Genomic DNA, 12335 nt, shown 5'->3' on the forward strand with positions numbered 1-12335 from the left:
AATACAGTTCGGACAACACACGGCAATATCCAACAAACAGAAAGCACGAGCATTCAACAAACAATTCACCAACATAATACAACACAAAACCAACAGAACATACAGACAACTACAACGCAAAATACGAAAACTCAACACCACGCCCATAACCATCACAGAACAACAAGTCAAACAAGCACTACAACGCTCCAAAAGCAACAACTCCACAGGCCCAGACAACATAAACATCAGACATCTGAAACACCTAGGCCCCAAAGCAATAACACTACTCACACACACTTACAACACATCACTCAACACCAACACCATCCCCGCAATATGGAAGACTGCAAAAATAATCCCAATACCAAAACCCAACAAAAACCACGCACTCGGCCCATCCTACAGACCAATAGCACTACTCAGCCCAATAGCCAAAACAATGGAAAAGGTAATACTACCCTTCATTACCAACAACACTCAACTACCCTCTCACCAACACGGCTTCCGAAAACAACACTCCACAACCACAGCACTACACCACATACACAACATCATAGCCACAGGTTTCAATCAACAAAAACCACCACAACGAACAGTTGCCATAGCCCTAGACATGTCCAAAGCCTTTGACACGGTAAACCTACACACACTCACAAACAAACTCAACAACACTAACACCCCAAACATCATCATCAAATACATCTTCAACTACATAAGGGGACGCAGACAATACACTCAATACCGGGGGGAAACATCAGACCACAGAAACACGAAAACGGGGGTACCACAGGGGGGAGTACTTTCACCAACACTATTCAACATATACATGGCAGACTTACCACAACCACCTCCAAATGTACACACAGTTACATATGCAGACGACATCACCATTCTATCCACACATGTCAAACCACAACAGGCACAACAACAAGTACAAAAATATCTCCACGACATATACAACTGGACAAAACAGAACCAACTCACACTCAACGCAGACAAAACCACCACCACTCTGTTCACACCGGATCCGGCAGAATACAGCAACAGGCTCACTTTACAAATAGATAACACCACCCTACCCACAGTCCGCGAACCCAAAATACTGGGATTAACATGGGACCCCAAACTCACCTTCTCAAAACACACACAACACACTCTAACCCGCGCCAAGCAATCAAACAAAATACTTAAAGCCTTAACAACCACTCACTGGGGAAAATCCAAAGAAACTATACTCACCACATACAAAGCAACCACACTCACACGCCTCGAATACGCAAACACTATATGGTCACCAACACTATCGGACACAAACAAGACAAAACTCCAGACCACACAGAACACAGTACTCAGAATAGCAACAGGATGCACACAAGACACAAACATACAACACTTGCATGAGGAAACAAAAACTCTCCCACTGAACACCCATCTAAAACTACACGCATCGCAAATCAGACAAAAAGCCCAACACCCAACCCACCCACTACACCCACTCACTCAACAACCACCACCACCCAGACAAAAGAAACAAACAATCTTCCACAACAACAACTACACACACAACAAAGACACAGCACCACAGGACACCAACAACGACACCATAAAACAGAACATGAAAGACATACACACCCACTTTGTACAAACACACTTGGACACCAGACAACACAACAAAGTAATACATGCACCAGCACCAGAAAAAGACCCATCAGAGCAAGACCTACCACACAGAACCAGACAACTCCTAGCACAACTCCGAACCAACAAATCACCAGCCCTCCACTCCTACCTACACAACATTACACCGGACACACACCCAACACCACTCTGTGCGCTATGCGGCACGCAAGTGCACGACACACAACACCTGTTCACCTGCACAAACATACCCACCACACTGACTCCGGAGGACCTCTGGCGAAACCCAAGCGGAGTGGCGGCCCTGCTCGCCCGCTGGGCGGAGGAGGGGGGTCTGGGGATCCGGGAGACGGAGTGAGGGCCCGGTCCCCCAATGTCGGGGCACGGGTGGGGTCGACAACAACAACAACAACAACATAAAAAAAGACTCCCCCTTTAAATATTCCTGCTGCATAATATATCTCCTTTCCTTTCGTAAAGGATGGTCAGAACCTTTCCTAAGCATTATTAAAATTTAGACGATCTTTGCTCCAGGTGCTACCGGCTCATCTCACTCGGTTAGGATAGGAAAGGAAAGTTCCTATGCCAAAATGATAATCCAAAAAGGGCCCCTGTTGGTGGATAATCAGGCCATGGGAGGTGTGAGTAAATTGTGAGGGGGTGTTGGCTGGAGCTAGAAATAATTTTGGTGTCTTGTCCCTGCAGTAGGTTCATTAAAAGAGCAACCAGTGTTTTCACCACCATGGTCGGATCTTACTCTGGAGGGTAACCCATACAGGCAGGTGGCTTGGACAAAATATTTCAACACTGTCAAAGCTGTGTTGTCTGTGCTCCAGTTGAAGGTACGTTATTAGCCTGGAATTCCCATCAATGCCGGCATGTGTCACAAACACCCACCTGTAAAACAAACATGAAAAGAATAATGATTAAATACAAGAAAACAATCAAGTTTCATATCTTGTTTGAAATATCATCTCGGTAGAGAAGGTATTGCTGTGCACTTAAGACTACATGGAGGCAATTTGGAGTTTGTGTAACTTGGATATACAAATGATAAAATTCAATTTAATCTGTGCTGTCCATACAATATGGCTTTCTAATGCTCCCACGAGTACAAATATAAGATGATCCCTTATTACCGAATGAGACGCATATGCCCATCTATGTGCCATAAACTATTGGGGAATGGCACATAGTATGTTCTTCTAGCCACAGTCTGGCTCCATCTCTGGGCTGCAGCAGCTGGCTCAATACGGTTGAGGATTTCTCGAACTCTTTTTCTTTGTACTACAATACCATCAGGACGCAGGTATGCCCTCATCATCTGCAACAGGTTCATAAAACAACACAATAAAGAAAGTACACTTTCACAATGAATATAATGATATATACATGAAGGGACAAGAGTATGTAGCAGAACACTTGCTTCCGAGCCTGATCTGGGAAATTGGCTGTGCAATCTTCTGACATGCTCTTCCAGGTCAACATCATGAATGGGAGTAAATCTATTTCTGGCTGAAATCTGAAAAAAACTTCATTTTTTTATGCAGGTATGAAGAGGAACAACACAACATCTCAGTGATGGCTCTCACTGTAAAGCCCTGAGTGGGGAGCAGTTCAATTTGATCACTTGTAATGTCAAGTGCTGGTCTTCCTCGTCTACCTAAAGTATGGAAATAAAAGGATTAAGGAATTCAAGCAAACGAATCACTACGTGTTTTTTATATACTGTATACAGTACAGGCATATAGACACAGATGTACATAAAAGTATATGCAGCTTCAAAACCACGAGCAGCTATTTTCTCTAACCATTTTACTCAAGAAAAAAATAATTCAAACTTATAATTGAATAACTAAAAGATCACTAGTTATTGCTTAAAAGTGTACAGCCATCGCGTTACTTAATAGTCTACTGATTTGCAGGAAAACCACTGGTATAAAACGACGTTTGACAGGGTGATAGAAGGTAAGTCACAGCAAGTCGTCAGTAAAACCCGTGTGTAGTTTGAATAAAAATACATACGAAAAACCAATGACAAAAAATGGTAGCCATTTTACCTGTGTGCAAACGATGTGCCACATGGGAACAAACACGTCCACCATTAGGAGTGGGTCCCGCAATGATGACAGATCGGAGATCTATTGGACTTTGAATCAAACTTTGAATAGTATCAGCGCTAAACTGGTCACTAACTCTTCTTAAATTAGCAATTGAAATGTTTATCGCGCGTGCTTCACTTTCACCGGCAGACCCTTGATGACAGGCACTCTCTATTGCCCTGCACCTTCGCTGAATACGTCTCAGGACACTGTCCGCCATTGTTGTTTTAAAAAACTAAGTGGGCACAGAATTTCCAAAATCATGAGCCCTGACTGGTGGGATGACACTATTTTGAAACGTACAGCCAATAGGATACCGTTACATGTTTTCGTAATCATCCTTATTTGCATTTTATGCAAGTACAGTGTAATGTCACTAGCACTACAAGTGGGCACATTTATGGCCTTACATGTTCACTAGTAAGCGTCAAAATCATCTTACCAGTGAACTAGTGGGCACATTTATGGCCTTAAATGTTCAGTAGTAAGCGTCAAAATAATCTTATTAGTGAACTAGTGGGCGTTTTGCGGCTTACATGTTCACTAGTAAGCGTCAAAATGACCTTACTAGTGAGCGTTTTGTGGCTTACATGTTCACTAGTAAGCGTCAAAATGACCTTACTAGTAAACTAGTGAGCGTTTTGTGGCTTACATGTTCACTAGTAAGCGTCAAAATGATCTTACTAGTGAACTATTGGGCGTTTTGTGGCTTACATGTTCACTAGTAAGCCTCAAAATGATCTTACTAGTGAACTAGTAGGCGATGTGTGGCTTACATGTCAACTAGTAAGCCTCAAAATGAACTTACTAGTGAACTAGTGGGCACATTTATGGCCTTACATGTTCACTAGTAAGCGTCAAAATGATCTTACTAGTGAACTAGTGGGCGTTTTGTGGCTTACATGTTCACTAGTAAGCGTCAAAATGACCTTACTAGTGAACTAGTGGGCGTTTTGTGGCTTACATGTTCACTAGTAAGCGTCAAAATGATCTTACTAGTGAACGAGTGAGCGTTTTGTGGCTGACATGTTCATAAATAAGTGTCAAAATGATCTTACTAGGGAACTAGTGGGCGTTTTGTGGCTTACATGTTCACTAGTAAGCGTCAAAATTACCTTACTAGTGAACCAGTGAGCGTTTTGTGGCTTACATGTTCACTAGTAAGCGTCAAAATGACCTTACTAGTGAACTAGTGAGCGTTTTGTGGCTTACATGTTCACTAGTAAGCGTCAAAATGATCTTACTAGTGAACTAGTGGGCGTTCTGTGGCTTACATGTTCACTAGAAGCCTCAAAATTATCTTACTAGTGAACTAGCGGGCGTTTTGTGGCTTACATGTCAACTAGTAAGCCTCAAAATGATCTTACTAGTGAACTAGTGGGCACATTTATGGCCTTACATGTTCACTAGTAAGCGTCAAAATGACCTTACTAGTGAACTAGTGGGCAATATGGAATAAATACTCAAAGGGCTTGCCAGGCAAGCCCATTGAGTATTTAAAGGGTTCAAAGGGCTTGCCTGGCAAGCCCTTTGAGTATTTATTCATCCGTGATGGTATTGTAGACCAATGAGAGCACGTCCGACAGACACGTGGACTTCGGGCGGCCAATCATGATGCATTTCGAGCCAAGCCCCAACAAAAACGGAGGAGAAAACTTTCAGACGCTTTGAAAGCTTTTGGGGTACATATTACTCTTGTTGTTACACAAAATTTTGTTTTACGATTATTTTAGGCGGTAACGTTATGGTGTAAATGTCAAATACGTGGTCAATTTATCAAGATGAAGCCTGCTTAAAAATTTGCTCCAACAATTTTGGAGATGTGTCTGACTTTGACAGCAATGGCGGCAGTTCAACGCTGACAGTCGCAGTCGGGTGCAGATTTATTTCGGCAGGACTTTCTAAAATCTGCCGTTTGCTCTGACAGTTCTCTGTCTGACAGTCACATTTTGTCTTATTACTCACAAGCTAATTGACATTTAAAAAAAGAGTTAATGTTTGGAACACGATTTTGCTCTTACTGTTTGCTGCCTTAGTTCGTTTGAAATATTCGCTTCCTGCATTACATGAAGTACATTTTTTAATATTCACAAGACTGTAACTGTGCATTATAAATAATGTCACATTTGCACTATGTTTTACTGGATCTACAACTAAACTAGGTCCTCGTTTCTGGGAGAGTCCACAGCACCTCCTGTATCACAACCATTCTGCCGGCACACCTTCAGCAGCACGATGTTTCTAACGGGAGCTGGAGGGTGATCAGCTTCATTGAAGAACAGGAGGAGGAGAGGCACAACGTTTGTCATTTGTGATATGTTTTTAGACTTTTCTCCTAACTAAAAAAACTATGTTTTGTTAATTTCTTGATATAGTTCTTGTATTTAAATATTTTAACAATCAAATATTTTTCAACTGTGTTTTAGATATTAATTGTATGAAATAAATCAGTGAAGCCCCATTCAAATTCTACTCTATCTAATCTGCTCGATCACACTGCTGTCAACCCGCTGTACCTCCAAACTCCTTGGCTTACTCGCAGTTGGAGGGTTCCCCCCGAACGGGGGGACAAATCAAGGAACCAATCCCTGCACCCCGAACGGGGTGCCCTTACGGCCGTTTTTTTTTTTTCGGCTAACCGCCCCCTGAACCTGGCAGGGTGGCGGGCGGACCTTTTGCTCCAGGCGGGGGACATAGAGACAAATCCGGGGCCCACACAGACACTCTCACGCACGCAACAAACACACACACAACAAACTACCTGGACATGCGACATTTGCACACAACAGATTACAAGAAGACAGACATCCTTCAGATGCAACCACCACACACCACACTGGGTACACAAACATTGCACAAACATAAACACTAGACAATACAACATAACATGGAAATGCAGACTACATCCCAAAACACCACCACGAACAACAACACCTCGTAGGACACCAACAGGCAGCAGAGCACAAACAGACCAAAACAACACACTCGCCTCACCAACACTACCCACAAACGCAACACGGACAGACAACTCCAACAGAGATACAACAAACACAAGACCACCCCCCCAAACCTGGACCTGCAATAGCTGCAATAGAATCATCATACGCAGACAAACCTCACTCAGATGCAACTCAACACACCCACACTGGATACACAGACATTGCTCCGGCATCACCACCCGCCAATACACAAACACGTGGACATGCAGAACACACACGCAAACAACAAACACCCCAACACCACAACCCCCGAACAACCCACAAAGAACAACACCCACCAACAAAAACAACAAACACACACTGACCATACTACAAATAAACATCAACGGCATCCAAAACAAGAAAACAGAACTAGAAGAACTCGCCTCACAACAGCACGCAGACATCATCACCATACAAGAAACCAAACTAGAAAAACAACACAACACACCTCGTCTCACCAACTACACCAGCATTAGGAAAGACAGAGAACACAAGGGAGGAGGAGGACTGCTCACATACATTCACAAATCAGTCACATTCACTCCCATGAACATCCCCAACAACATTAACACCAACACTACAGAAATTCAAACCGTAAAGATTCACATAACCAACCACAAAAGACTACACATATGCAACATGTATATACCCCCCAGAGATACCACCCGACCAGACCACGCCACAGAAGACACAGACATCACCAACACCTTCCAATACATAAACTCGCTCAACAACACCATTCTAACCGCAGACATCAACGCTCACTCAACACAATGGCACTCTCCCTACGACGACCACAGAGGCACCCTCATTGCAGACATACTACAGAACTCCCAACAAATCACTCTAAACGCAAACACACCTACCAGAAAACCTACAAACATCAACCAACAACCAACATCACCGGACATCACAACAGCCAGCAACAGCATCACAAACAGAACAACATGGACCACAATACACGCACTCAGTTCAGACCACCTTCCTATCAAAATCACACACAACACGCGTGCTCCTTTCCGCCTACAACAACACCTTCAAACTTACACAAATTACAGGAAAGCAGACTGGGAAGGATACACCTCTGAAATAGAATCAGCACTGGAGAACTTAACCATACCTGACAACATCCACACAGCCAACACCATGCTCACAAACCTCATACTTACAGCAGACAAACACCACATACCCCACGGAAAAATAAAAAGCAAATCACTTCTCCTACCACAACACATCAGAACACTCATCAGCCAAAGAAACGACATCAGACAACAAAACCACCAAGACCCACGCATCACAGACCTAAACAAAGAAATAGACAAACAAATCCAAAAACACAAACAAGAGCTATGGAAAGAACACTTAACGGATGCATGGAACCACAGACACAAACAATACATACTCTGGAACACAGTAACAAGACTATCTAACAAAGAACAAAAAGCACCAGAAAACACCACAATACAGTTCGGACAACACACGGCAATATCCAACAAACAGAAAGCACGAGCATTCAACAAACAATTCACCAACATAATACAACACAAAACCAACAGAACGTACAGACAACTACAACGCAAAATACGAAAACTCAACACCACGCCCATAACCATCACAGAACAACAAGTCAAACAAGCACTACAACGCTCCAAAAGCAACAACTCCACAGGCCCAGACAACATAAACATCAGACATCTGAAACACCTAGGCCCCAAAGCAATAACACTACTCACACACACTTACAACACATCACTCAACACCAACACCATCCCCGCAATATGGAAGACTGCAAAAATAATCCCAATACCAAAACCCAACAAAAACCACGCACTCGGCCCATCCTACAGACCAATAGCACTACTCAGCCCAATAGCCAAAACAATGGAAAAGGTAATACTACCCTTCATTACCAACAACACTCAACTACCCTCTCACCAACACGGCTTCCGAAAACAACACTCCACAACCACAGCACTACACCACATACACAACATCATAGCCACAGGTTTCAATCAACAAAAACCACCACAACGAACAGTTGCCATAGCCCTAGACATGTCCAAAGCCTTTGACACGGTAAACCTACACACACTCACAAACAAACTCAACAACACTAACACCCCAAACATCATCATCAAATACATCTTCAACTACATAAGGGGACGCAGACAATACACTCAATACCGGGGGGAAACATCAGAACACAGAAGCACGAAAACGGGGGTACCACAGGGGGGAGTACTTTCACCAACACTATTCAACATATACATGGCAGACTTACCACAACCACCTCCAAATGTACACACAGTTACATATGCAGACGACATCACCATTCTATCCACACATGTCAAACCACAACAGGCACAACAACAAGTACAAAAATATCTCCACGACATATACAACTGGACAAAACAGAACCAACTCACACTCAACGCAGACAAAACCACCACCACTCTGTTCACACCGGATCCGGCAGAATACAGCAACAGACTCACTTTACAAATAGATAACACCACCCTACCCACAGTCCGCGAACGCAAAATACTGGGATTAACATGGGACCCCAAACTCACCTTCTCAAAACACACACAACACACTCTAACCCGCGCCAAGCAATCAAACAAAATACTTAAAGCCTTAACAACCACTCACTGGGGAAAATCCAAAGAAACTATACTCACCACATACAAAGCAACCACACTCACACGCCTCGAATACGCAAACACTATATGGTCACCAACACTATCGGACACAAACAAGACAAAACTCCAGACCACACAGAACACCGCACTCAGAATAGCAACAGGATGCACACAAGACACAAACATACAACACTTGCATGAGGAAACAAAAACTCTCCCACTGAACACCCATCTAAAACTACACGCATCGCAAATCAGACAAAAAGCCCAACACCCAACCCACCCACTACACCCACTCACTCAACAACCACCACCACCCAGACAAAAGAAACAATCTTCCACAACAACAACTACACACACAACAAAGACACAGCACCACAGGACACCAACAACGACACCATAAAACAGAACATGAAAGACATACACACCCACTTTGTACAAACACACTTGGACACCAGACAACACAACAAAGTAATACATGCACCAGCACCAGAAATAGACCCATCAGAGCAAGACCTACCACACAGAACCAGACAACTCCTAGCACAACTCCGAACCAACAAATCACCAGCCCTCCACTCCTACCTACACAACATTACACCGGACACACACCCAACACCACTCTGTGCGCTATGCGGCACGCAAGTGCACGACACACAACACCTGTTCACCTGCACAAACATACCCACCACACTGACTCCGGAGGACCTCTGGCGAAACCCAAGCGGAGTGGCGGCCCTGCTCGCCCGCTGGGCGGCGGAGGGGGGTCTGGGGATCCGGGAGACGGAGTGAGGGCCCGGTCCCCCAATGTCGGGGCACGGGTGGGGTCGACAACAACAACAACAACATCAACCTGCTGTAAATAATGCCTCCATTCATGATTGTAGAAACCCCAGAACGGTAAACATGTGATTATTTTATTTTAAAATATAAGAAGCCTATGTTTTGCAATTGTGCTCATTTTCATTGTATTGCACGACAAATATAATAGATGAGCCGGTTTGGGGACATCATCAACCAAGCTGCTGCTCCAATTGCAATGCGATATATTGTCCTGCTCTCCTAAATTCGCATCTACACCACAAATTATAACATCCTAACTGATTTAGCAACAACTGAAAATTCACATCATTATTTAGGGAGTTGCATAACTGTTGCATTATATGGTGCCCTATTCATTTTATTTAGTATAGCATACATATATAAAAGTGGAAAGATACTGCAGAGCTGTGCCATTACTCTTTATCTCTGTGTACATAATAAATAAACATCACCTACAGATACATTGGTAAAAATTGCTTGATTCCTTCTGTATACTGTAGATATTACGCAAATGGCGGTAAATAATTGTGAAAGCTCAGAATCAGGTTTTAAAGGGTTAATTCTTTGCTGGGTGGAGCTCTTATCATGGAGCCAATAGGAGGTGTCCTCGGGTGGTGTCCGTCCCTCATTCAGCTCGGGTCCTCCACCAGAGGCCAGGAAGCCCGAGGGCCCCGCGCAGTACCCCCGCCGCTCCCAGCACCGCACACCTCCGGACCGAGATGTCCGACGCTGGTCCCGGGATCTGTCGCAACCACCCATCCAGTCCGGGGGTCACTGCCCCGAGCGCCCCGACCACCACAGGCACGACCGCCACCCCCACCCCCCAGGCCCTCCCCAGCCCCTCCCCGAGCCCCTGGTACCCCCCGAGCCCCCCATGCTCCCCCCTCCCGATGCCTCCACCACCTGGGACCGCCACATCCACCACAACGGCCCTCCTCCGCCCCCCATCCACGACCACGACATCTGGCTGGCTCGCCACCACCATCCCGCCAGTCTGGATCCGGAAGTCCCACAGGATCCCCGCTCCGCCACCCTCCACCACCCTCGGAGGTGCCCCCCACTCCGACCCCGGGGCCCCCAGTCCACACTCCGCACAGATGCCTCGGCAGACCACGCCAGCCACCTGGCCATGGCGCTCCACGCAGGCCCCCCCTGCCAGCATCCCACACCCCGCAGCCACGTGCCGGATCGTCCCAGGCGCCTCCCCGCACAACCCACACCCCGGGTCCTGTCCGGCGCGGCACATCCGGGCCTCGACGGCTCCGGCGCCCAAGGCCCGCTCCTGAGCAGCCAGGATGAGCGCCCCTGCGCTGTCCCCCAGGCCAGTCCCCTCCAGCCACCGATAGGACTTCTTGAGATCAGCCACCTCAGCCACGGTCCGGTGGCACATCCCGCGTAGGGGCCCGCCCCACCACGATGCCCCCCCCCCCCAGCGCCCGTCCCTCCGCTCCCCACTTGGGGCAAAAAATGAGCACATAACACCATCCAGTGTGGGTCCTTGGGCAAGAGCCTTCACGCTAATGCGTACCTCATACAATGATGAGAGACAATAAAATGAATGACATGCCAGCTCAGACGTCGCCCGGCCAAACAAGGTCTGCGTCAGGTGCTGGGGAACCAGAGCACCTTGATGAAAAATGGAGCAGAGATGGGCAAGATGCAATAACATGGCTCTGTTGGAATGCTACTACTCAAGCAAGCCTAGTCAGAGAGGTTACATGGAGAGAATGTGGGCTAAATGGTTACTTCAAAACCCACAGTCACGGGTGGCCACGAAACAACTCGTAACTCAGTGTTCCAACATCCACAAACGGCAACTGCTGTCACAACTTGAGATTGATGAGGTACAACGCAGGTTCCATGGTGAGGGGCCCCAGGCTGCCAGATCAGAGGAGGAGTTCATACCAGAGTGAATGCAGATGATGAGATTGGGAGGCCAGCCCCAATGAATGAAATGCTGAGCGAGGCAGCAACTGACCTGAAAGCTAAGATCATGGCAAGAATGAAAGCTGGGAAACCTAGAATCCGATTACAACGGCTATGTGAAGTACCACCTGAAAGTCTCTTGGAAAGTGTGAATTCAGCACTGAGGGCGATCCTTACCGTAACGATCACGGAAATGAACTGATATACGCTTCAGCATCAGTGATCCTTGAGATGCTTGGCTA

At 45.8% G+C, this 12335-nt stretch overlaps 1 protein-coding gene across 17 annotated transcripts in view; it reads left to right on the plus strand.

The window, feature by feature from the left end:
• The window catches only part of LOC127587825 (uncharacterized), a 257761-nt gene that overhangs the window by 16658 nt on the left and 228768 nt on the right, over positions 1-12335 (plus strand). The window contains exon 2 of one of the 17 annotated variants that reach the window (XM_052046304.1): positions 5885-6127. The exons of the other annotated variants lie outside the window; for them this stretch is intronic. The gene's annotated coding sequence lies outside the window, so the exon portion shown is untranslated. Of the gene's footprint in view, positions 1-5884; positions 6128-12335 lie in introns of those variants that run through there. 17 annotated transcript variants of the gene reach the window in all.

This window comes from Hippocampus zosterae, chromosome 16 (genome assembly GCF_025434085.1).
Source record: "Hippocampus zosterae strain Florida chromosome 16, ASM2543408v3, whole genome shotgun sequence".
Lineage (NCBI taxonomy): Eukaryota > Metazoa > Chordata > Actinopteri > Syngnathiformes > Syngnathidae > Hippocampus > Hippocampus zosterae.